General features: G+C 44.9%; 1 protein-coding gene across 2 annotated transcripts in view; it reads right to left on the reverse strand.

Moving 5' to 3' along the window:
• The window catches only part of LOC138670813 (17-beta-hydroxysteroid dehydrogenase type 6-like), a 270,057-nt gene that overhangs the window by 167,159 nt on the left and 75,903 nt on the right, over positions 1-26,995 (reverse strand). Inside the window, exon 1 of one of the 2 annotated variants that reach the window (XM_069758503.1) lies at positions 22,038-22,133. The exons of the other annotated variant lie outside the window; for it this stretch is intronic. The gene's annotated coding sequence lies outside the window, so the exon portion shown is untranslated. Of the gene's footprint in view, positions 1-22,037; positions 22,134-26,995 lie in introns of those variants that run through there. 2 annotated transcript variants of the gene reach the window in all.

Consider the following 26,995-nt stretch of genomic DNA (forward strand, 5'->3'; position numbering starts at 1 on the left):
TGAGAGATGGCACACACAGGAGTCAGGAGTGGCACACAAGCCCAGAGGCCAATATTTATCTCCCACTGATTGATTTAGGCCGGCTTCACACTTGCGAGTTTTACGGACGTAAGAGCGCAGAAACTACGTCCGTAAAACTCACAAAAAATACGGCACAATTATTCTCTATGCCTCTGCTCCTATCTGCCGTATTTTACTGATCAGTATTATACGGCTTTCTACGGCCGTACAAAATCGCAGCATGCTGCGTTTGTCACCGTACTGCGCAAGAAATACGCCAATGAAAGTCTATGGAAGCGTGAAAAATACGGATTACACACGGACAAGCAGTGTGACTTGCGAGAAATACGCAGCGCTGTTAGAGAGAAAAGCCGGCAATTCAGTGTACAGTAAAATCACACTGACAGCTTACAGTAGAATAGGTAGAATAAATGTGTACACATAGAATAGATCGTGGGAAATTACCTAGAAAGCCTGGGAGCCTGGGAGCTTTCTAGGTAATTTCCCACAATCTATGAACATCCAGCAGAGGGCGCCTCACCGCAAATGAAGCTAAATATAGCTCATTGATCTATATTTAGACTCATTCCCCGGGGTTTTGCAGCGAGGAGTAGCATTGCATTAGCAAAGCTCCTTGCTGCAAAATGTTTTAACCCCTTCAGAAGGATTTACATCGTTGGACGTTACAGATCTGCGGAGGGTAAGTATATTGTTGGTTTATTATGTTATTTCTTTCACAGAACGAGGGTCTTCAGTGACTGGATTGGGCGTAGAATAAAATACTCAAACAACCATTGTTTTTATTTCATTGAAATAATTTTAAATAATGTGTTTGTGTTTTATTTAACCCTTTACTACAATTGGATTAATAATGGATAGGTGTCATAATTGACGCCTCTCCATTATTAATTAGGCTTAATGTCACCTTACAATAGCAAGGTGGCATTAACCCTTCATTACCCCATATCCCACCGCTACACGGGAATGGGAAGAGAGTGGCCAAGTGCCAGAATAGGCGCGTCTTCCAGATGTGCCTTTTCTGGGGTGGCTGGGGGCAGATGTTTTTAGCCAGGGGGGGGCCAATAACCGTGGACCCTCTCCAGGCTATTAATATCTGCCCTCAGTCACTGGCTTTACTACTCTGGCGGAGAAAATTGCGCGGGAGCCCACGCCAATTTTTTCCGCCATTTAACCCTTTATTTTAAGAGCTAGAACGGCCAAATTTTGCAGATACACTCTACTGACATTAGTAGTGTGGAATCTGCAAAAAAAATGGAGAGAAGACATGGTTTACTGTATGTAAACCATGTCTCAAATCATGTCGGGTTTTAGGAAGGAGAAGGAAAAAGCCGGTAATTGAATTACCGGCTTTCAAGCTGTATAGCGCTGGAAAAAATATTAATATATATACATATATGTGTCTCACTGACATATATATATATATATATATATATATATATAGACAGTATATATATATATTTTTTTCTTTTTGGGACACATGGATCACTTCTATAGCGGTATGTTGGTTTTGCAAGCCTGCGAGAAAACCACGCAGTACGGATGCCATACGGATTACATACGGAGGATGCCATGCGCAAAAAACGCTGACACACCCTGCCTACGGAGGAGCTACGGACCACTATTTTCGGGACATTTCAGCGTATTACGGCCGTAATATACGGACCGTATTTTCATACGCTGAGTGTGAAGCCGGCCTTAGTGATTTTTTCAGGGAGAATTTAGAACCCAAATCAAGCAAAAAAATAAATAGGCTTTCTATGGCCCACTGAATGAGAGATGGCACACACAGGAGTCAGGAGTGGCACACAAGCCCAGAGGCCAATATTTATCTCCCACTGATTGATTTAGTGATTTTTTCAGGTAGAATTTAGAACCCAAATCAAGCAAAAAAATAATTAGGCTTTCTATGGCCCACTGAGTGAGAGATGGCACACACAGGAGTCAGGAGTGGCACACAAGCCCAGAGGCCAATATTTATCTCCCACTGATTGATGTAGTGATTTTTTCAGGTAGAATTTAGAACCCAAATCAAGCAAAAAAATAAATAGGCTTTCTATGGCCCACTGAGTGAGAGATGGCACACACAGGGATGGCACTCTAGCAGAAATGCCAATCTTAATCTCCCACAAAAAAAAAAAAAAAAACAGGGACTGTCCTACAATTACTATCTCCCTGCAGTAATCTCAGCCAGGTATGGCAGGCAGCAATAAGGAGTGGACTGATGCACAAATTAAATAAAAAGTGTGGACAAACAAACAAGATAGCTGTGCAGAAAGGAAGGAACAAGAGGATTTGTGCTTTGAAAAAAGCAGTTGGTTTGCACAGCGGCGTACACACAGCAATGCAGCTATCAGGGAGCCTTCTAGGGCAGCCCAATGAGCTACAGCGCTGAGAAAAAAAAAATGTAGCTTCCACTATCCCTGCACACCGAAGGTGGTGTTGGACAGTGGAAATCGCTACAGCACAAGCGGTTTGGGGGTTAATGGACCCTGCCTAACGCTATTCCTGCTTCTGACGAAGCGGCAGCAACCTCTCCCTAAGCTCAGATCAGCAGCAGTAACATGGCGGTCGGCGGGAACGCCCCTTTATAGCCCCTGTGACGCCGCAGACAGCAAGCCAATCACTGCAATGCCCTTCTCTAAGATGGTGGGGACCAGGACCTATGTCATCACGCTGCCCACACTCTGCGTTCACCTTCATTGGCTGAGAAATGGTGCTTTTCGCGTCATTGAAACGTGACTTTGGCGCGAAAGTCGCGTACCGCATGGCCGACCCCGCACAGGGGTCGGATCGGGTTTCATGAAACCCGACTTTGCCAAAAGTCGGCGACTTTTGAAAATGAACGACCCGTTTCGCTCAACCCTAGTCACAACACACACATAATAAATGTAATTTTCAGACACAAACAAAATGTTGCTGAGCATTTCCAACTAAAAAGAGATGAAGATTACCTAGCACATTGCTGGTGGTACAAAACATGTAAACACTACATAATATAGCACATGGCAAGAAATAATAGCACATAATCTGCATATACATAACTTAAGTAACCAGATGTATCCCTGTCACAACAAGGTGACCCATGTAAGAACATGGCAGAATTGTACAGTTTAACCCCTTCCCGACAGGCGCCATCCTAGTACTGCTCTGCGAGAATTGCGTTCCCGCAAACAGCAGTAATAGTATGGCACACCGATCGCACGACCTCAGGCTGAGCACTGTGGCGATTGGGTGCAGGTGTCAGCTGTATGTGACAGCTGACAACCCACAGCAATGCCCACGATCGGTGCTAGCACTGATCGAGAGCATTTAACCCCTCTGATGCCGCTGTCAGTAGTGACAGCGTCATAGAGGAGCATCGTGCAGGGAGGGGGCTCCCTGCGCGCTTCCATCAGGACAACGTGGATCAATCGTGTTGTCCTGATGGTCTCCATGGAGACCCCTGGCCCCAAGATAGCCGCGGGGTCCTTCTGGGTTCTGCAGGGAAGATGGCTTGTGAGCGCATGATGAGAGCAAGTGCTGGAATGCCTCCTTCCCCGCCTGTCAGATCCTGATATGATACTCTGCAGTGCAGTGTCAGATCAGTGATCTGAGATAATATAGCAATGTCCTATACTGGGACAATGTAAAAAAGTTTAAAAAAAAATATACCCATATAAAGAAAAAAAATATTTTTCCAATAAATATATTTATTTATGTAAATAAAAAAAATAACAAAAGTACACATATTTGGTATCGCCACATCCATAATGACCTGCTCTATAAAACTGTCCCACTAATTATTTTTTCTGTAAAATAGTTTTTATTATGTGAAAGCGCCAAAGCATAAAAAAAGATACAAATGAGGTATCGCTGTAAGGCTAGCGTCACACTAGCGGATGTGATATGCTAATGACACTCGGCTCCTGCTCGCAGCAGAGCAGAAGCCGAGTGTCATGCGTCTGTGCTCCGATTCTCTTGCACAGGGAGGATCGGAGCACAGCTGCGGAGGAGGCAGAGAAATGAATTTCTCCATCTCCCCCACTGCTGGTGTCCGCTTATAACGCACATCACTCGGATGATATCCAAGTGATGTGCACTGTCTCACTCGCACCCATAGCATGCTGTGATTGTTTCGGACTGAGGTAAACGGCCGACAAAAAGTCGGCTGCTGGGAGCTGCCCCATAGCTTAACATTGGTCCGAGTGCAATGCGATTTTTTTATCGCATTGCACTCGGCCGTTTAAAACGCCAGTGTGACGCCGGCCTCATCGTACTGACCCAAAGAATAAAGCGATCTTACCAATTTTACCTCATGCAGAACAGCATAAAAAAAACAAAAATAAATTCCTGAATTGCTGGTTTTTGTTCATTCTGTGTCCCAGACATCAAAATAGAAAGTGATCAAAAAAGGTCATATGCCCGAAAATAAAATAAAAACGTCAGTTCGTCCTGCAAAAAACAAGTCGGCCGAAGTGTGAAAAATCATAGCTCTCAAAATATGGTAATGCAAAAACTTGTTTTCGCAATAAAAAGTGTCTTTTAGTGTGTGACAGCTGCCAAACATAAAAACCCGATATAAATCTGGTATCACTGTAATCGCACTGACCCAAAGAATAAAGATGTCTAATCACTTATACTGCACGATTAATGGCGTAAAAAAAAAAATAAAACCAATTCTTCCCCTGCTGTTTATTTTTTTCATTCTGTCTCCAAATGATCGGCGTACACTTATCCTGTGCTCTGCGCTGAGTACTTACACCGGGGTTTCTGTGTAAATCTCTGAAAAATGTGATTCAGACAGAACCTCTGGCGGAAGATTCCCTATAATGAGGCAGATGGAGGCACTACGGATGCCATAGGACCTGTGATCCGGCAGTGTCCGTCTTTTTAGGATTGCATAAAAGTGTCGTTGGCCACAGTTTTGTGTGCTTCTGAAAAGCACACCGCTGAACAGAGGCCAGATGGGGTCCAGAGTAAATGTGCTGTCTCATGATAGTGACTGGATCCTGCAGGGATTTCATCTGACACACCACTCGGAGATTTAGATGGAAACCCCAAAGTAAGTGCTCAGTGTAAATCGCCAGATAAATGTGATCCCAAATGTTATGTAAAATGTTCCCAACTCAACTTCAATTCAATCCACAAAAAAAGGGGGCTTCGACGTTACTGGTAGCACAAAGGCTCTGGAAAAGTTAAATGGCTCCTTGCTCCCCAAAAGAAATTCAGCAAATTCTCCGCTCCCAAATCCAAATGCTCCCATCTGAGCCCCAGTGTCTCTAAACCACATTTAGCGCCCACATGTTTGGCATTTCTGTAATGATGAGACCCGCCTAATTTACAGGTGCGTGTCTCCAGAAGCATGAGCTGGGCATAATGTAGTGGTGACTAGAGTTGAGCGACCTTGACCTTTTTAGAGTCGAGCCGGGTTTCGCGAAACCCGACTATCTCAAAAGTCGGGTCGAGTGAAATCGGCCGATTATGACGTAAAGTCGGGATCGACCGAAACACGAAACCCAATGCAAGTCAATGGGGCAGCATAGTCGGCAGTGAGTGGGGGCCAGGAAAACACCTAGAGTGCCCATTTTAATGTAAAAACCATCCATTCTTCTTAATGAAGCTTGTCAAGCGTAATTTACCTTATAATACAGTGGGTCAAAAAAGTATTTAGTCAGTCAGCAATAGTGCAAGTTCCACCACTTAAAAAGATGAGAGGCGTCTGTAATTTACATCATAGGTAGACCTCAACTATGGGAGACAAACTGAGAAAAAAAAATCCAGAAAATCACATTGTCTGTTTTTTTATCATTTTTTTTGCATTTTATGGTGGAAAATAAGTATTTGGTCAGAAACAAACAATCAAGATTTCTGGCTCTCACAGACCTGTAACTTCTTCTTTAAGAGTCTCCTCTTTCCTCCACTCATTACCTGTAGTAATGGCACCTGTTTAAACTTGTTATCAGTATAAAAAGACACCTGTGCACACCCTCAAACATTCTGACTCCAAACTCCACAATGGTGAAGACCAAAGAGCTGTCAAAGGACACCAGAAACAAAATTGTAGCCCTGCACCAGGCTGGGAAGACTGAATCTGCAATAGCCAACCAGCTTGGAGTGAAGAAATCAACAGTGGGAGCAATAATTAGAAAATGGAAGACATACAAGACCACTGATAATCTCCCTCGATCTGGGGCTCCACACAAAATCCCACCCCGTGGGGTCAGAATGATCACAAGAACGGTGAGCAAAAATCCCAGAACCACGCGGGGGGACCTAGTGAATGAACTGCAGAGAGCTGGGACCAATGTAACAAGGCCTACCATAAGTAACACACTACGCCTCCATGGACTCAGATCCTGCAGTGCCAGACGTGTCCCACTGCTTAAGCCAGTACATGTCCGGGCCCGTCTGAAGTTTGCTAGAGAGCATTTGGATGATCCAGAGGAGTTTTGGGAGAAGGTCCTATGGTCTGATGAAACCAAACTGGAACTGTTTGGTAGAAACACAACTTGTCGTGTTTGGAGGAAAAAGAATACTGAGTTGCATCCATCAAATACCATACCTACTGTAAAGCATGGTGGTGGAAACATCATGCTTTGGGGCTGTTTCTCTGCAAAGGGGCCAGGACGATTGATCCGGGTACATGAAAGAATGAATGGGGCCATGTATCGTGAGATTTTGAGTGCAAACCTCCTTCCATCAGCAAGGGCATTGAAGATGAAACGTGGCTGGGTCTTTCAACATGACAATGATCCAAAGCACACCGCCAGGGCTACAAAGGAGTGGCTTCGTAAGAAGCATTTCAAGGTCCTGGAGTGGCCTAGCCAGTCTCCAGATCTCAACTCTATAGAAAACCTTTGGAGGGAGTTGAAAGTCCGTGTTGCCAAGCGAAAAGCCAAAAACATCACTGCTCTAGAGGAGATCTGCATGGAGGAATGGGCCAACATACCAACAACAGTGTGTGGCAACCTTGTGAAGACTTACAGAAAACGTTTGACCTCTGTCATTGCCAACAAAGGATATATTACAAAGTATTGAGATGAAATTTTGTTTCTGACCAAATACTTATTTTCCACCATAATATGCAAATAAAATGTTAAAAAAACAGACAATGTGATTTTCTGGATTTTTTTTTCTCAGTTTGTCTCCCATAGTTGAGGTCTACCTATGATGTAAATTACAGACGCCTCTCATCTTTTTAAGTGGTGGAACTTGCACTATTGCTGACTGACTAAATACTTTTTTGCCCCACTGTAATTGGAAGGCATTTGAAATTGGGGGTCATTTGGCTAAAGTTGTGTGGGGTAGGGCTGGTTCAAGTAATTAGTGGGCCCAGGAAATCTGGACCACGTCACGGCAGTGGAGCAGGGAGAGGTAAGTATTTCAACTTTGCAAGTGCTGTGATCCTGAGCAAGCAGGGGGGGCCCACTTGTTGGCATTGGCACTGGCACAGGGCCCCTCAAAGTACAGCGGTGTGTTTGCACGGCGGGGGCGCCTCCCACCGGCAGCAACACTTTTGCGTACTATGAGAGGCCCTGTGCCAGTGACGTCGCCAACTAGTATTCCTCCCCCCACCTGATGAAGGAACCTGCACTTTTATCTGCACCTTCCTCTTTGTCCCCGTGTAAGGTGGTATGGTATGCGGGAAGAGCAACCTGACTTTCAGCAGGGTCACAATGTTGTTGTGTAGCATGCACGGGGAATGTTGCGTTATGGGTCAATGTACCAGCAGACTCATCTATCACTGGCTGGGCAATGGGCACGATGAAGTGGAAACACAGATATAGGCCCAAAGAATAAAGTGGGCTAAATGCAGTTCAAAATTGGTAACACAGGAATAACCAGGGGGCATTGCAGTGGAGGACAACTGGAATGAGAGGCTGACACAGAGAGTAGGGCCAAATCAGTAAGTAGTCGAAATGCAGTTCAAAATTGGCAACCGTAGTAAACAGGCGGCACAGCTTTGTTCAGTGGAGGAGAACAGCAAGGAGTGGCAGACACCGATAGTAGGCCCCAACCCAACTAGTAGGCCAAATGCAGTCTAACATTAACAACTACTTAACAAGAGCCTGAAAATGGAATTTCAGGACAGGAAACCAGGAGAACAGCAAGGAGTGGCAGACACCGATAGTAGGCCCCAAACCAACTAGTACGCCAAATGCAGTTGTTCCATTTAACCACAATTTAATGAGAGCCTGAAGATAGAAGCTCAGGAAAGGCAACCTGGGGAACACCTTGGAGTGTAACACACCATCTCTCTCCACCCCATACCCATTTTGTAGGCCTAATGCAGTGTACTTTTCTACAACTACTAAACGAGAGTCGGAAGATCGAAGCTCAGGAAAGGCAACCTGGGGAACACCTTGGAGTGTAACACACCCTCTCTCTACACCCCATACCCAATTTGAAGGCCTAATGCAGCGTAGTTTCCAACAACTACTAAACGAGAGCCGGAAGATCGAAGCTCAGGAAAGGCAACCTGGGGAACACCTTGGAGTGTAACACACCCTCTCTCTACACCCCATACCCAATTTGAAGGCCTAATGCAGTGTAGTTTCCAAGAACTACTAAACGAGAGCCGGAAGATCGAAGCTCAGGAAAGGCAACCTGGGGAACACCTTGGAGTGTAACACAACGTCTCTCTACACCACGGAAGGGCTGATTCTTAGGAAGGAAGGCTGTTGGAAATAAGCATTGCGCGTCCGAGGGTGATTATATTCTTATTAGGTATATACTCACCCTCGGACGCGCCCTGCTTCTTTATTTGGAATGAATGTTTATTTGCAATGTGGTGTTGACTTTCTCTATTATTTTGGTAATTAATGATTTTATTATTTTCATTGTTTTGCATCTTCTCGGCAATAATATAAAGAAGACGCGACAAGACAACACTCGGTGGATGCCATATGTGTGTTTTCAATTGAAAAAACCTTTCAGTTAACAACTTGCAGGAGAAAGTAATTGTAGCTGGTGGCCATTATTAGTACTGTACCAGATTTTAGTTGTGTGTTTGTTTTTAATGTTAAAATGTCTGCATTTGATATCTCACCAGTATTTTCTTTTTTATAAGCAAAATACTTTTTTTTTTATTTTATGATGTTGGTTCAAGGGGTACACGGGCAGCAGTAGACAGGTCAGTGGAGGCCTAGTGGAAGGAGGGACCGCAGACAGGCTTCGAAGCCCTAACATAATAAATTGGGCTGCCTGTAGGCAATTTAAAATTGGTTCCAGGGGAACACGGGCAGCAGTAGACAGGTCAGTGGAGGCCTAGAGGAAGGAGGGACCGCAGATGCGCCAATGTTTCCCCCATACCAAATTTGTAGGCCTAATGCAGTGTAGTTTCCAACAACTACTAAACGAGAGCCGGAATATCGAAGCTCAGGAAAGGCAACCTGGGGAACACCTTGGAGTGTAACACACCCTCTCTCTACACCCCATACCCAATTTGAAGGCCTAATGCAGTGTAGTTTCCAAGAACTACTAAACGAGAGCCGGAAGATCGAAGCTCAGGAAAGGCAACCTGGGGAACACCTTGGAGTGGAACACACCATCTCTCTACACCCCATACCCAATTTGAAGGCCTAATGCAGCGTAGTTTCCAACAACTACTAAACGAGAGCCGGAAGATCGAAGCTCAGGAAAGGCAACCTGGGGAACACCTTGGAGTGGAACACACCATCTCTCTACACCCCATACCCAATTTGAAGGCCTAATGCAGCGTAGTTTCCAACAACTACTAAACGAGAGCCGGAAGATCGAAGCTCAGGAAAGGCAACCTGGGGAACACCTTGGAGTGGAACACACCATCTCTCTACACCCCATACCCAATTTGAAGGCCTAATGCAGCGTAGTTTCCAACAACTACTAAACGAGAGCCGGAAGATCGAAGCTCAGGAAAGGCAACCTGGGGAACACCTTGGAGTGTAACACAACGTCTCTCTACACCACGGAAGGGCTGATTCTTAGGAAGGAAGGCTGTTGGAAATAAGCATTGCGCGTCCGAGGGTGATTATATTCTTATTAGGTATATACTCACCCTCGGACGCCCCCTGCTTCTTTATTTGGAATGAATGTTTATTTGCAATGTGGTGTTGACTTTCTCTATTATTTTGGTAATTAATGATTTTATTATTTTCATTGTTTTGCATCTTCTCGGCAATAATATAAAGAAGACGCGACAGGACAACACTCGGTGGATGCCATATGTGTGTTTTCAATTGAAAAAACCTTTCAGTTAACTACTTGTAGGAGAAAGTAATTGTAGCTGGTGGCCATTTTTAGTACTGTACCAGATTTTAGTTGTGTGTTTGTTTTTAATGTTAAAATGTCTGCATTTGATATCTCTCCAGTATTTTCTTTTTTGTAAGCAAAATACTTATTTTTATATTTTCTGATGTTGGTTCCAGGGGTACACGGGCAGCAGTGCCCTGGTCAGTGTAGTAGTAGTTGAAAGAATGGACCGCAGACAGGCATCGAAGGCCTAAAATAAAAAAATTGGGCTGGCTGTAGGGAATTTTAAATTGGTTCCAGGGGTACACGGGCAGCAGTGGTGTGGTCAGTGGAGGCCTAGTGGAAGGAGTGACCGCAGACAGGCATCGAAGGCCTAAAATAATAACACATGGCTGTAGGCAATTTTAAATTGGTTCCAGGGGTACACGGGCAGCAGTGGTGTGGTCAGTGGAGGCCTAGTGGAAGGAGTCACCGCAGACAGGCATCGAAGGCCTAAAATAATAACACATGGCTGTAGGCAATTTTAAATTGGTTCCAGGGGTACACGGGCAGCAGTGGTGTGGTCAGTGGAGGCCTAGTGGAAGGAGTCACCGCAGACAGGCATCGAAGGCCTAAAATAATAACACATGGCTGTAGGCAATTTTAAATTGGTTCCAGGGGTACACGGGCAGCAGTGGTGTGGTCAGTGGAGGCCTAGTGGAAGGAGTCACCGCAGACAGGCATCGAAGGCCTAAAATAATAACACATGGCTGTAGGCAATTTTAAATTGGTTCCAGGGGTACACGGGCAGCAGTGGTGTGGTCAGTGGAGGCCTAGTGGAAGGAGTGACCGCAGACAGGCATCGAAGGCCTAAAATAACAACACATGGCTGTAGGCAATTTTAAATTGGTTCCAGGGGTACACGGGCAGCAGTGGTGTGGTCAGTGGAGGCCTAGTGGAAGGAGTCACCGCAGACAGGCATCGAAGGCCTAAAATAATAACACATGGCTGTAGGCAATTTTAAATTGGTTCCAGGGGTACACGGGCAGCAGTGGTGTGGTCAGTGGAGGCCTAGTGGAAGGAGTCACCGCAGACAGGCATCGAAGGCCTAAAATAATAACACATGGCTGTAGGCAATTTTAAATTGGTTCCAGGGGTACACGGGCAGCAGTGGTGTGGTCAGTGGAGGCCTAGTGGAAGGAGTCACCGCAGACAGGCATCGAAGGCCTAAAATAATAACACATGGCTGTAGGCAATTTTAAATTGGTTCCAGGGGTACACAGGCAGCAGTGGTGTGGTCAGTGGAGGCCTAGTGGAAGGAGTGACCACAGACAGGCATCGAAGGCCTAACATAACAAAAATGTCAATACAATGGTATTGTCAGTGGCAGGCATTGAAGGATGTCAGCGCATAGACTAAACATTGGTGGAGCTGTGAGATAATTTTGCAAGTGGTAGAGCACTGTTTGAGCTGGGGTGGGGGGAAACTGTCTTGTGGCCGGCGGTACAGGCCCAGGGCCCCTCATATTACAACGGTGTGTCTGACGTTGGGTGCGCACCACCACCGCCAGAGACACTTTATTGTACTAGGAGGGACCCAGTGGCAGTGCCGTCGACCAAAAGCGGGCTCACCCACCTCTTCAGACAAACTGCACTCTCACGGGTGCTGTCGCCAAGTGTCGATACCACGGCCCCGTGTGGGGAGTTTGGCCATTTAGTGAGGTGTAAACATGTCGTATGCTGGACAATCAGGTGCTGAAAATTACGAGATTGGAAAAGGCATTCAGAATAGTCCACAGGCAAGACCTTTTCATAGGAAAGCTAGGTGTCAGCCGGGCAAGGTGGGGCAAAAGATTTCGAAATCCAGTTGTGGTTCATTTTAATGAAGGTTAGATCATCTACATTTTGGGTAGCCAGACGAGTCCTTTTTTCTGTTAGTATTGAACCTGCAGCACTGAATACTCTTTCTGATAGGACACTAGCTGCCGGGCAAGCAAGCTCCTGCAATGCATATTCTGCCAATTCTGGCCAGGTGTCTAATTTTGATGCCCAGTAATCAAATGGGAATGACGGTTGAGGGAGAACATCGATAAGGGATGAAAAATAGTTTGTAACCATACTGGACAAATGTTGTCTCCTGTCACTTTGAATTGATGCCGCAGTACCTGTCCTGTCTGTGGTCATAGCAAAATCACTCCACAACCTGGTCAGAAAACCCCTCTGGCCAACGCCACTTCTGATTTCTGCCCCTCTAACTCCTCTGGTCTGCTGGCCCCTGCAGCTCGTGTGAGAACGATCACGGGCGCTGTGTGCAGGGAATGCCAGAAGCAAACGGTCAACAAGAGTTGATTGTTTGGTTGCTAATATTAGTTCCAAGTTCTCATGTGGCATTATATTTTGCAATTTGCCTTTATAGCGAGGATCAAGGAGGCAGGCCAACCAGTAATCGTCATCATTCATCATTTTAGTTATGCGTGTGTCCCTTTTGAGGATACGTAAGGCATAATCCGCCATGTGGGCCAAAGTTCCAGTTCTCAAATCTGCGGTTGTGCTTGGTTGAGGGGCAGTTTCAGGCAAATCCACGTCACTTGTGTCCCTCAAAAAACCAGAACCCGGCCTTGCCGCGCCACCAATTTCCAGTGGCCCCGGAAAAGCTTCCTCATTAAAAATATAATCATCCCCATCATCCTCCTCGTCCTCCACTTCGCCCGCTACCTCGTCCTGTACACTGCCCTGGCCAGACAATGGCTGACTGTCATCAAGGCTTTCCTCTTCCTCAGCTGCAGACGCCTGATCCTTTATGTGCGTCAAACTTTGCATCAGCAGACGCATTAGGGGGATGCTCATGCTTATTATGGCGTTGTCTGCACTAACCAGCCGTGTGCATTCCTCAAAACACTGAAGGACTTGACACATGTCTTGAATCTTCGACCACTGCACACCTGACAACTCCATGTCTGCCATCCTACTGCCTGCCCGTGTATGTGTATCCTCCCACAAAAACATAACAGCCCGCCTCTGTTCACACAGTCTCTGAAGCATGTGCAGTGTTGAGTTCCACCTTGTTGCAACGTCTATGATTAGGCGATGCTGGGGAAGGTTCAAAGAACGCTGATAGGTCTGCATACGGCTGGAGTGTACGGGCGAACGGCGGATATGTGAGCAAAGTCCACGCACTTTGAGGAGCAGGTCGGATAACCCCGGATAACTTTTCAGGAAGCACTGCACCACCAGGTTTAAGGTGTGAGCCAGGCAAGGAATGTGTTTCAGTTGGGAAAGGGAGATGGCAGCCATGAAATTCCTTCCGTTATCACTCACTACCTTGCCTGCCTCAAGATCTACAGTGCCCAGCCACGACTGCGTTTCTTTCTGCAAGAACTCGGACAGAACGTCCGCGGTGTGTCTGTTGTCGCCCAAACACTTCATAGCCAATACAGCCTGCTGACGTTTGCCAGTAGCTGCCCCATAATGGGAGACCTGGTGTGCAACAGTGGCAGCTGCGGATGGAGTGGTTGTGCGACTGCGGTCTGTGGACGAGCTCTCGCTTCTGCAGGAGGACGAAGAGGAGGAGGAGGGGGTGCGAACGGCTACAGCCAATTGTTTCCTAGACTGTGGGCTAGGCAGAACTGTCCCAAACTTGCTGTCCCCTGTGGACCCTGCATCCACCACATTTAACCAGTGTGCCGTGATGGACACGTAACGTCCCTGGCCATGCCTACTGGTCCATGCATCTGTTGTCAGGTGCACCTTTGTGCTCACAGATTGCCTGAGTGCATGGACGATGCGCTCTTTAACATGCTGGTGGAGGGCTGGGATGGCTTTTCTGGAAAAAAAGTGTCGACTGGGTAGCTCGTAGCGTGGTACAGCGTAGTCCATCAGGGCTTTGAAAGCTTCGCTTTCAACTAACCGGTAGGGCATCATCTCTAACGAGATTAGTCTAGCTATGTGTGCGTTAAAACCCTGTGTACGCGGATGCGAGGCTAAGTACTTCCTTTTTCTAACCATAGTCTCATGTAGGGTGAGCTGGACTGGAGAGCTGCAGATCGTGGAACTAGCGGGGGTGCCGGTGGACATGGCAGACTGAGAGACGGTGGGAGATGGTATTGTTGCCACCGGTGCCCTAGATGCAGTGTTTCCTACTACGAAACTGGTGATTCCCTGACCCTGAAGGCTTTGGCCTGGCAAAGAAACCTGCACAGATACTGCAGGTGGTGCGGAAAATGGTGGCCCTACACTGCCGGAAGGGATGTTGCGTTGCTGACTAGCTTCATTGGCCGAGGGTGCTACAACCTTAAGGGACGTTTGGTAGTTAGTCCAGGCTTGCAAATGCATGGTGGTTAAATGTCTATGCATGCAACTTGTATTGAGACTTTTCAGATTCTGTCCTCTGCTTAAGGTAGTTGAACATTTTTGACAGATGACTTTGCGCTGATCAATTGGATGTTGTTTAAAAAAATGCCAGACTGCACTCTTTCTAGCATCGGATACCTTTTCAGGCATTGCAGACTGAGCTTTAACCGGATGGCCACGCTGTCCTCCAACAGGTTTTAGCTTTGCCACGCGTTTTGGGCAAGATACGGGCCCGGCAGATGGAACCTGTTGCGATGTTGATGCCTGCTGCGGCCCCTCCTCCTCCGCTTCAGAACTGCTGCCGCCTGCACCCTGTTCCCCCAATGGCTGCCAATCGGGGTCAAGAACTGGGTCATCTATTACCTCTTCTTGTAGCTCGTGTGCAACTTCGTCTGTGTCACCGTGGCGGTCGGTGGTATAGCGTTCGTGATGGGGCAACATAGTCTCATCAGGGTCTGATTCTTGATCAGCACCCTGCGATGGCAATGTTGTGGTCTGAGTCAAAGGACCAGGATAGTAGTCTGGCTGTGGCTGTGCATCAGTGCACTCCATGTCAGATTCAACTTGTAATGGGCATGGACTGTTAACTGCTTCACTTTCTAAGCCAGGGACGGTATGTGTAAAGAGCTCCATGGAGTAACCCGTTGTGTCGCCTGCTGCATTCTTCTCTGTTGTTGTTTTTGCTGAAGAGGACAAGGAAGCGACTTGTCCCTGACCGTGAACATCCACTAACGACGCGCTGCTTTGACATTTACCAGTTTCACGAGAGGAGGCAAAAGAGCTAGAGGCTGAGTCAGCAAGATAAGCCAAAACTTGCTCTTGCTGCTCCGGCTTTAAAAGCGGTTTTGCTACTCCCAGAAAAGGGAGCGTTCGAGGCCTTGTGTAGCCAGACGACGAACCTGGCTCCACAGCTCCAGACTTAGGTGCAATATTTTTTTTCCCACGACCAGCTGATGCTCCACCACTACCACTACCCTCATTACCAGCTGACAATGAACGCCCCCGGCCACGACCTCTTCCACCAGACTTCCTCATTGTTTTAAAAACGTTAACAAACGAACGGTATTTGTTGCTGTCACACAACTTACACGGTGAGCTATAACTTCAGTATGATTTAGCTACCCCTTTACAGGTGGGTGAGACCACAACGAAAATCAGCCACAATGTTACACACTCTGTTGTTGTTGGCAACAAATGAGATGGCACACACGCAGGACTGTCACTGAAGCGCAAATGTAAATATTTATCTCCCACTGATTTGTGTTTGTTTTTTTTAAAAGGGAGACTTCAGAAAAAAAAAAATTAAAAAAAAATTATTTTTTACAGAAGAATTTATAAAACAAATAAAATTAAATGATTGTTTCAGGGAGAATTTAGGAAAAAAAAAAAAAAAGGCTTTGTAGGGCCCACTGAGTGAGAGAGGACGCACACAGGAGTCAGGAGTGGCACACAAGCCCAGAGGCCAATATTTATCTCCCACTGATTGATGTAGTGATTTTTTCAGGTAGATTTTGGAACCCAAATCAAGCTAAAAAAAATAATAGGCTTTCTATGGCCCACAATTGGGGAGAGATAGAGAGATGGCACACCCAGGAGTCAAGACTGGCACACAAGCAGAAGGGGCAATATGAATCTCCCACAGATTTTTTTTTTTTTTTTTTTTTTCAGGGAGACTTGAGAGAAAAAAAAATACCAAAAAAATGATTGTTTTCAGGAATAATTTAGAAACCAAAGAAAATAAAATGATTGTTTCAGGGAGAATTTAGAAAACAAATAAAACAAAAAATAGGCTTTCTAGGGCCCACTGAGTGACAGATGACGCACACAGGAGTCAGGAGTGGCACAAAAGCCCAGAGGCCAATATTAATCTCCCACTGATTGATTTAGTGATTTTTTTCGGTAGATTTTGGAACCCAAATCAAGCCAAAAAATTAATAGGCTTTCTATGGCCCACAATTGGGGAGAGAGAGAGAGATGGCACACCCAGGAGTCAAGACTGGCACACAAGCAGAAGGGGCAATATGAATCTCCCACAGATTTTTTTTTTTTTTTTTTTCAGGGAGACTTGAGAGAAAAAAAAAATACAAAAAAATGATTTTTTTCAGGAATAATTTAGAAACCAAAGAAAATAAAATGATTGTTTCAGGGAGAATTTAGAAAACAAATAAAACAAAAAATAGGCTTTCTAGGGCCCACTGAGTGACAGATGACGCACACAGGAGTCAGGAGTGGCACACAAGCCCAGAGGCCAATATTAATCTCCCATTTTTTTTTTTTCCAGGGAAAATTTATAAACCCAATAAAAAAAATAATAATAAATAGGCTTTCTATGGCCCACTATCTGAGAGAGAGAGATGGCACGCTTAGGACTGGCACACAAGCCCAAAGCCCAATATTAATCTCCCACTGATTGATTTAATGATTTTTTCAGGTAGAATTTAGAACCCAAATCAAGCAAAAAAATTAATAGGCTTTCTATGGCCCACTGAGTGAGAGATGGCACACACAGGAGTAAGGAGTGGCACACAAGCCCTGAGGCCAATATTTTTCTCCCACTGATTGATTGATTGATTTTTTCAGGTAGAATTATGAACCCAAATCAACCCAAAAAATAAATAGGCTTTCTATGGCCCACTATTTGTGAGAGAGATGGCACGCTCAGGACTGGCACACAAGCCCAGAGGCCAATATTAATCTCCCACTTTTTTTTTTTTCCAGGGAAAATTTATAAACCCAATACAAAAAATAATAATAAATAGGCTTTCTATGGCCCACTATCTGAGAGAGAGAGATGGCACGCTTAGGACTGGCACACAAGCCCAAAGGCCAATACTAATCTCCCACTGATTGATTGATTGATTTTTTAAGGTAGAATTATGAACCCAAATCAACCAAAAAAATAAATAGGCTTTCTATGGCCCACTATTTGTGAGAGAGATGGCACGCTCAGGACTGGCACACAAGCCCAGAGGCCAATATTAATCTCCCACTTTTTTTTTTTTCCAGGGAAAATTTATAAACCCAATAAAATAATAAAAAAATAGGCTTTCTATGGCCCACTATCTGAGAGAGAGAGAGATGGCACGCTTAGGACTGGCACACAAGCCCAAAGGCCAATATTAATCTCCCACTGATTGATTTATTGATTTTTTCAGGTAGAATTTAGAACCCAAATCAAGCAAAAAAATTAATAGGCTTTCTATGGCCCACTGAGTGAGAGATGGCACACACAGGAGTAAGGAGTGGCACACAAGCCCTGAGGCCAATATTTTTCTCCCACTGATTGATGTTGTGATTTTTTCTGGTAGATTTTGGAACCCAAATCAAGCAAAAAAATAAATAGGCTTTCTATGGCCCACTGAGTGAGAGATGACACAGACAGAGATGGCACTCTAGCAGAAATGTCAATCTTAATCTCCCACCAAAAAAAAAAAAAAAAAAAAAAGGAACTGTCCTTCAATTACTATCTCCCTGCAGTAATCTCAGCCAGGTATGGCAGGCAGCAATAAGGAGTGGACTGATGCACAAATTAAATAAAAAGTGTGGACAAACAAACAAGATAGCTGTGCAGAAAGGAAGGAACAAGAGGATTTGTGCTTTGAAAAAAGCAGTTGGTTTGCACAGCGGCGTACACACAGCAATGCAGCTATCAGGGAGCCTTCTAGGGCAGCCCAATGAGCTACAGCGCTGAGGAAAAAAAAAAAAAAAAGGAGCTTCCACTGTCCCTGCACACCGAAGGTGGTGTTGGGCAGTGGAAATCGCTACAGCACAAGCGGTTTTGTGGTTAATGGACCCTGCCTAACGCTATCCCTGCTTCTGACGAAGCGGCAGCAACCTCTCCCTAAGCTCAGATCAGCAGCAGTAACATGGCGGTCGGCGGGAACTCCCCTTTATAGCCCCTGTGACGCCGCAGACAGCAAGCCAATCACTGCAATGCCCTTCTCTAAGATGGTGGGGACCAGGACCTATGTCATCACGCTGCCCACACTCTGCGTTTACCTTCATTGGCTGAGAAATGGCGCTTTTCGCGTCATTGAAACGCGACTTTGGCGCGAAAGTCGCGTACCGCATGGCCGACCACGCACAGGGGTCGGATCGGGTTTCATGAAACTCGACTTCGCCAAAAGTCGGCGACTTTTGAAAATGTTCGACCCGTTTCGCTCAACCCTAGTGGTGACTGCAACGTACTGGTCAGTACAGCATACTGGTCACTACAACCCGTGTAGTCAAAATCATCACTACATCTGTAGATAAATTCCCAAAGGGTCATATTTTCCTAAATGTGGTAGTTTCAGGGGGGATTCTGCTTTTCTAGCACTTAGGGGCTCTTTATATGGAATCTGTAAACTAGTCTAGGAAAATCTGCGCTCCAGTAGGCAAATAAAGCTCCTTCCCTCCCAAGTCACTACATATGGCAAAGCAGTACTGTACAGCCAGATTTGGGGTATTTCTACATTCAGTAGAAATTGTGGGACAAATTCTGCTGCCATTTTTACCCATTTCCCAGTGTGAAAATGTAAAACTTGGGGCTAACACACAATCTTGGTGGTAAAAATGTAATGTAAATTTTTTCCTCACTGCCTAATGATATAAAAATCTGTGACACATCTCTGATGTCAATATAGTCACTGTGTAGAGGACATGATAAAAATGTTGCTATAATGTCTATATGCTAGTATGTTTTGGTACTGCTACATCACCAAGGTGTATTACCATTGTTTGAAATATTGGTACTGCTACATTTTATATCTATTACCAACTATTGTCTTTGTATGTATTTGATAGGGACAGTTTACTACCTCAGATTGGCCACTAGATGGGACACAAAGATTAATCCCTCACATAGTCATAAGGGAACAGGGTGTAAATAGTTAACTGTAGGAGGGACATGGTGGGTTAAGACAGTGAGGGCTTCCTGGTTTAGTTAGCTGGAGCCGGGGCACCCGTGTAGCATACAGGGCAACACCATGCCCCGCAACGTTTGGCAGAAGATTGGGCCCAGCAGATAGTATCCAAGGGGCCATAGTACAGAAAGAAGCACAGCGACATCAGAGATAGCGGTGCAGTATAAGTGGGACTGCAGTGCTACAGAGAAGACTAAGCAGCACGGAAACAAGGTATATAAGATGTGGCAGATCTTTGAGTGGGCCGCTATTCTAAAGACCGGAGCGAGATGGCAGGGAATACCCCCATGAATGGCAGAGATACTGGACATTGAGGACACTGTGGGACCGTATAGTACGGACCGATCCGGGGACAGGCTTAGCAACAGTGAGAAGAGGCAAGGGAAAGTGTTGACAATTGTTATGATTGACTGTGCCCTGGATAATGCTATGTTAAGTAAAGAAGTTGAAGTTACAGTGAAGCCGGACTTTGACTCTTTAATTGCGGAACCATCTGTGGGGGACACAGTGTCATACCAGGGGATTCAAGATGACATCGAGAAGCAGCACCGTGGTACTCAGAGAAGAAAGCATGATCGTATGTTGGGAGGGAGCCAGGGGCCCTGCCTCCCCCCTGGTGAATCCTACAACTGCACCCCTAGATGAATTCATTGAGAGGTTTATTTGTTAAAATGGGGTCACTTATGGAGGCTTCTGCTGTTCTGGCACCTCAGGGGCTCTGCCAATGTAATATGGCACCGCCAAACAAGTGCAGCAAAATATGCACTGTGATATGGCACTACTTCCCTTCTGAGCTTTTCACTGTGCCTCAAAAGTAGTTTTCGACCACATATTCAGTATTGATGAACTCAGGAAAAATAGCACACGAAACATTGGGGTCCATTTTCTCCTTTTGCCCTTGTGAAAATAAAAAATTTGTAGCTAAAAAAGATTTTTGTGGGAAAAATGTGATTTTTTTTATTTTCATGGCTCTACGTTATAAACTTCTGTGAAGCTCCTGTGGGTTCAAGGTGCTCAATACACAACTAGATAAGTTCCATAAGGGGTCTAGTTTCCAAAATGGTATCACTTGTGGGGGGCTTTCACTGTCTAGGTACAGGGTCTCTCCAAATGCGACATGGCTACCGCTAATTATTCCAGCATATTTTACATTCAAAAACACTTCCTTCCAAGCCCTGCCGTTCACCCAAACAGTTGTTTTCCTCCACATATTGGGTATCTGCGCACTCAAGAGAAATTTCCCAACAAATTGTATGGAGCAATTTCACTTGTGACCCTTATGAAAATGCAAATTGTGGAGCTAAAAAAAAAGATTTATCTGGGAAAATTTTATTTTTTTTATTTTCACGACTTAACGTTATAAACGTACATATAGATAAGTTCCCTAAGGTGTTTAGTTTCCAAAATAGTCTCACTTCTTGGGGGTTTCCACTGTTTAGGCACAGGGGCTCTCCAAACTATGCCAGCAAATTTTACGTTCAAAAAAGGAAATGGCATTCCTTCCCTTCTGAGATTTCCTCGGCATGCTCAGGAGAAAGTGCACCACAAATTGTATGGTCCATTTTCTCCTGATATCCTTGCGAAAGTAAAAACAATTAGGTCTAAATGAAAATTTTTGCAAAAGAGAAGTAAATGTTTATTTTTTTCTTTCACATTCCAAAAATTCCTGTGAAGCACCTGAAGGGTTAATAAACTTCTTGAATGTGGTTTTAAGTATTTTGAGGGGTGCAGTTTTTAGAATGGTGTCATTTTGGGGTATTTTTTGTCATACAGGCCCCTCAAAGTCACTTCAAATGTTAGGTGATCCCTAAAAAAATGGTTTTGCAAATTGTGTTGTAAAAATGCGAAATCGATGGTCGACTTTTAACCCTTATAACTTCCTAACAAAAAAAAATTATGTTTACAAAATTGTGCTGGTGTAAAGTAGACACGTGGGAAATTTTATTTATTAACTATTTTGTGCAATATAGCTCTCTGATTTAAGGGCATAAAAATGAAAGTTTAGAAAATTGCGAAATTTTAAAACTTTTCGCCAATTTCCGGTTTTTCGCGAATAAGCTCAAGTCATATCAAAGAAATTTTACCAATATCATAAATACAATATGTCACGAGAAAACAATCTCAGAATAATCAGATCTGTTGAAGCGTTCTAGAGTTATGAGGTGGCAGTCGTCAGAATTGTAAATATTTGCCTGGTCAGGAAGGTGAAAACAGGCTTCGGGGTGAAAGGGTTAAAGCGTTACAGTTTGGCTCAGACGACACCAGTCTTGACTTTTATAATAAGGTTGTTGACTCTAATTTTCAAACCTCCTTACAAACAAGTGATATTTAAGGGCAGCCATGGACTCTTTTCTAGTTTCCTACACCTGACTGTATAACATTTTAACCTCATAGCTTCAAATAGTAGACAGCGTTAATCATACCTTGGTTATTACTGACTTTGACAGTCAACAGATTTTTTTGGCCTCTGTAATTTGTTTTTTTTTTTCATTTCTAGAATTTTGATTAAAAAGCAGGATTTTTTTTTGTGCAATGGTGATTTATTTTTGTTTAAGAAATGATTATAGACCCTTACCTTACAAGCTTCCTTATCTCCTCAAGCCTGCAGACTAAAAGATTAAATGCTGCCTTTTTTAGAACTTGTGCTCATTGCCTCAAGGTAACCATGAGCAATTCCTCCCTTTCTTGTCCTCAAGATATCCTATAGGGCCCTATGTTTACTTGCTACACCAATCATAAATCAACACATTTACATTTTCCTAGGCATTGTTGACTTTTGATACATAAATTATATTTTTTTTTCTTATGATAAATCACTAACCTTATCCAGTCTTTGTTAAAATTATTGCAGCTGAAACCTGCTCAGCTACTTATCCCTTGATTTAAACCTTGAATTAATTAAAGGAACTCTGTAACTAGGTTTTTCTACCTAATTGGAGAGCAGCATAATGCACATACAAAAAACAAAATTCCAGCGATGTGTCACTTTTTTACTTAAGGTACCTTCACACATAACGTTTCCTTAACGATATCGTTGCAACGTCACGCTTTTTGTGACGTAGCAACGATCCCGCTAACGATCTCGTTATGTGTGACAGCGACCAATGATCAGGCCCCTGCTGGGAGATCGTTGGTCGTTGGGGAATGATCAGGACCTTTTTTTGGTCGCTGATCACCCGCTGTCATCACTGGATCGGCGTGTGTGACGCCGATCCAGCGATGTGTTCACTTGTAACCAGGGTAAATATCGGGTTACTAAGCGCAGAGCCGCGCTTAGTAACCCGATATTTACCCTGGTTACCATTGTAAAAGTAAAAAAAAAAAACACTACATACTCACATTCCGATGTCTGTCACGTCGCACAGCGGTGATGTCACCGCTGTGCTCTGCTTTACGGCCGGTGCTGACACAGTCAGTGCAGGGAAGCTGACGGCGGGGGACGTGACAGACATCGGAATGTGAGTATGTAGTGGTTTTTTTTTTACTTTTACAGAACTTGTACTGGCTCTACAGAATACTGCAAATCACTCAGTTTTCCAGCTCATGCAAATATTGAATGGAGGAGATGAAAATAGAATAAAATCCTGTCCTTTATTAGTGCATCATAAAACAAGCTGATGCGTTTCAGGCAATACTGCCCTTTGTAATAGCATGACAGTACTGGTGACTACAGGGTTCTGTCCTGGGCCCTGTATTGTTCAACATCTTTATCAATGATTTAGATTAAGGAATTGAGGGTACACTGATTAAATTTGCTGATGACACAAAGCTAGGAGGAATAGCTAATACTAGAGAAAAGAGAGAGAGGATTCAAAAAGATATAAATAAACTGGAGCAGTGGGCAGTGTTATGTCTGCTAATGAAAGGTGTTATGAAGGCAATCCAGAGACACAGTGTGCCTAGCGATCAGAGCGCACACAGTGATCTGACAAATACCCAAAAACAAAAGAACGAGCTCTGAGACGTGGAAACTCTGTAGACTGCACACCTGATCCTATCCTAAACACAACTAAAAGTGGCTGTGGATTGCGCCTAACAACTACCTATGCAACTCGGCACAGCCTAAGAAACTAGCTAGCCTGAAGATAGAAAAATAGGCCTGACTTGCCCCCAGAGAAATACCCCAAAGGAAAAGGCAGCCCCCCACATATAATGACTGTGAGTAAGATGAAAAGACAAAACGTAGGGATGAAATAGATTCAGCAAAGTGGGGCCCGATAATCTTAGACAGAGCGAGGACAGTAAAGCGAACTTTGCAGTCTACAAAAAACCCTAAAGCAAAAACCACGCAAAGGGGGCAAAAAAGACCCACCGTGCCGGACTAACGGCACGGCGGTACACCCTTTGCGTCTCAGAGCTTCCAGCAAAACAAAAGACAAGCTGGACAGAAAAAAAGCAACAAAATAGCAAAAAAGCACTAGCTATACAGAGCAGCAGGTCACAGGAACAATCAGGAGAAGCTCAGATCCAACACTGGAACATTGACTAGGAGCAAGGATAGCAGCATCAGGTGGAGTTAAGTAACGAAGCAGCTAATGAGCTCACCAGAACACCTGAGGAAGGAAGCTCAGAAGCTGCAGTACCACTTGTGACCACAGGAGTGAATTCAGCCACAGAATTCACAACAGTACCCCCCCCTTGAGGAGGGGTCACCGAACCCTCACCAGAGCCCCCAGGCCTACCAGGATGAGCCGCATGAAAGGCACGAACAAGATCGGGATCATGAACATCAGAGGCAAAAACCCAGGAATTATCTTCCTGAGCATAACCCTTCCATTTAACCAGATACTGGAGTTTCCGTCTAGAAACACGAGAATCCAAAATCTTCTCCACAATATACTCCAATTCCCCCTCCACCAAAACCGGGGCGGGAGGCTCAACAGATGGAACCATAGGTGCCACGTATCTCCGCAACAACGACCTATGGAATACATTATGTATGGAAAAGGAGTCTGGGAGGGTCAGACGAAAAGACACAGGATTGAGAATCTCAGAAATCCTATACGGACCAATAAAACGAGGTTTAAATTTAGGAGAGGAAACCTTCATAGGAATATGACGAGAAGATAACCAAACCAGATCCCCAACACGAAGTCGGGGACCCACACGGCGTCTGCGATTAGCGAAAAGTTGAGCCTTCTCCTGGGACAAGGTCAAATTGTCCACTACCTGAGTCCAGATCTGCTGCAACCTGTCCACCACAGAATCCACACCAGGACAATCCGAAGACTCAACCTGTCCTGAAGAGAAACGAGGATGGAACTCAGAATTGCAAAAAAATGGAGAAACCAAGGTAGCCGAGCTGGCCCGATTATTAAGGGCGAACTCAGCCAACGGCAAAAAGAACACCCAATCATCCTGGTCAGCAGAAACAAAACATCTCAGATATGTTTCCAAGGTCTGATTGGTTCGTTCGGTCTGGCCATTAGTCTGAGGATGGAAAGCCGAGGAAAAGGATAGGTCAATGCCCATCCTACCACAAAAGGCTCGCCAGAACCTTGAAACAAACTGGGAACCTCTGTCAGAAACAATATTCTCAGGAATGCCATGCAACCGAACCACATGCTGAAAGAACAAAGGTACCAAATCAGAGGAGGAAGGCAATTTAGCCAAGGGCACCAGATGGACCATTTTAGAAAAGCGATCACAGACCACCCAAATGACTGACATCTTTTGAGAAACGGGAAGGTCAGAAATGAAATCCATCGAAATATGTGTCCAAGGCCTCTTTGGGACCGGCAAGGGCAAAAGCAACCCACTGGCACGAGAACAGGAGGGCTTAGCCCTAGCACAAATCCCACAGGACTGCACAAAAGTACGTACATCCCGTGACAGAGATGGCCACCAGAAGGATCTAGCCACTAACTCTCTGGTACCAAAGATTCCAGGATGACCAGCCAACACCGAACAATGAAGTTCAGAGATAAGTTTATTAGTCCACTTATCAGGGATGAACAGTTTCTCCGCTGGACAACGATCAGGTTTATTCGCCTGAAATTTTTGCAGCACCCGCCGCAAATCAGGGGAGATGGCAGACACAATGACTCCTTCCTTGAGGATACCCGCTGGCTCAGATAAACCCGGAGAGTCGGGCACAAAACTCCTAGACAGAGCATCCGCCTTCACATTTTTAGAGCCCGGAAGGTACGAAATCACAAAGTCGAAGCGGGCAAAAAATAACGACCAACGGGCCTGTCTAGGATTCAAGCGCTTGGCAGACTCGAGATAAGTCAAGTTCTTATGCTCAGTCAATACCACCACGCAATGCTTAGCTCCTTCAAGCCAATGACGCCACTCCTCGAATGCCCACTTCATGGCCAGCAACTCTCGGTTGCCCACATCATAATTACGCTCAGCGGGCGAAAACTTCCTGGAAAAGAAAGCACATGGTTTCATCACTGAGCAATCAGAACCTCTCTGTGACAAAACCGCCCCTGCTCCAATCTCAGAAGCATCAACCTCGACCTGGAACGGAAGAGAAACATCTGGCTGACACAACACAGGGGCAGAACAAAAACGACGCTTCAACTCCTGAAAAGCTTCCACAGCAGCAGAAGACCAATTAACCAAATCAGCACCCTTCTTGGTCAAATCGGTCAATGGTTTGGCAATGCTAGAAAAATTACAGATGAAGCGACGATAAAAATTAGCAAAGCCCAGGAACTTTTGCAGACTTTTCAGAGATGTCGGCTGAATCCAATCCTGGATGGCTTGGACCTTAACTGGATCCATCTCGATAGTAGAAGGGGTAAAGATGAACCCCAAAAATGAAACTTTCTGCACACCGAAGAGACACTTTGATCCCTTCACAAACAAAGAATTAGCACGCAGGACCTGAAAAACCATTCTGACCTGCTTCACATGAGAGTCCCAATCATCTGAGAAGATCAAAATGTCATCCAAGTAAACAATCAGGAATTTATCCAGGTACTCACGGAAGATGTCATGCATAAAGGATTGAAACACTGATGGAGCATTGGCAAGTCCGAACGGCATCACTAGATACTCAAAATGACCCTCGGGCGTATTGAATGCAGTTTTCCATTCATCTCCTTGCCTGATTCTCACCAGATTATACGCACCACGAAGATCTATCTTAGTGAACCAACTAGCCCCCTTAATCCGAGCAAACAAGTCAGATAACAATGGCAAGGGATACTGAAATTTAACAGTGATCTTATTAAGAAGGCGGTAATCAATACACGGTCTCAGCGAACCATCCTTCTTGGCTACAAAGAAGAACCCTGCTCCCAGTGGTGATGACGATGGGCGAATATGTCCCTTCTCTAGGGATTCCTTCACAAAACTTCGCATAGCGGCGTGTTCGGGCACGGATAAATTAAATAATCGACCTTTAGGGAATTTACTACCAGGAATCAAATTGATAGCACAATCACAATCCCTATGCGGAGGTAGGGCATCGGACTTGGGCTCTTCAAATACATCCTGATAATCAGACAAGAACTCTGGGACCTCAGAAGGGGTGGATGACGAAATCGACAAAAATGGAACATCACCATGTACCCCCTGACA

Source organism: Ranitomeya imitator, chromosome 3, assembly GCF_032444005.1.
Source record: "Ranitomeya imitator isolate aRanImi1 chromosome 3, aRanImi1.pri, whole genome shotgun sequence".
Lineage (NCBI taxonomy): Eukaryota > Metazoa > Chordata > Amphibia > Anura > Dendrobatidae > Ranitomeya > Ranitomeya imitator.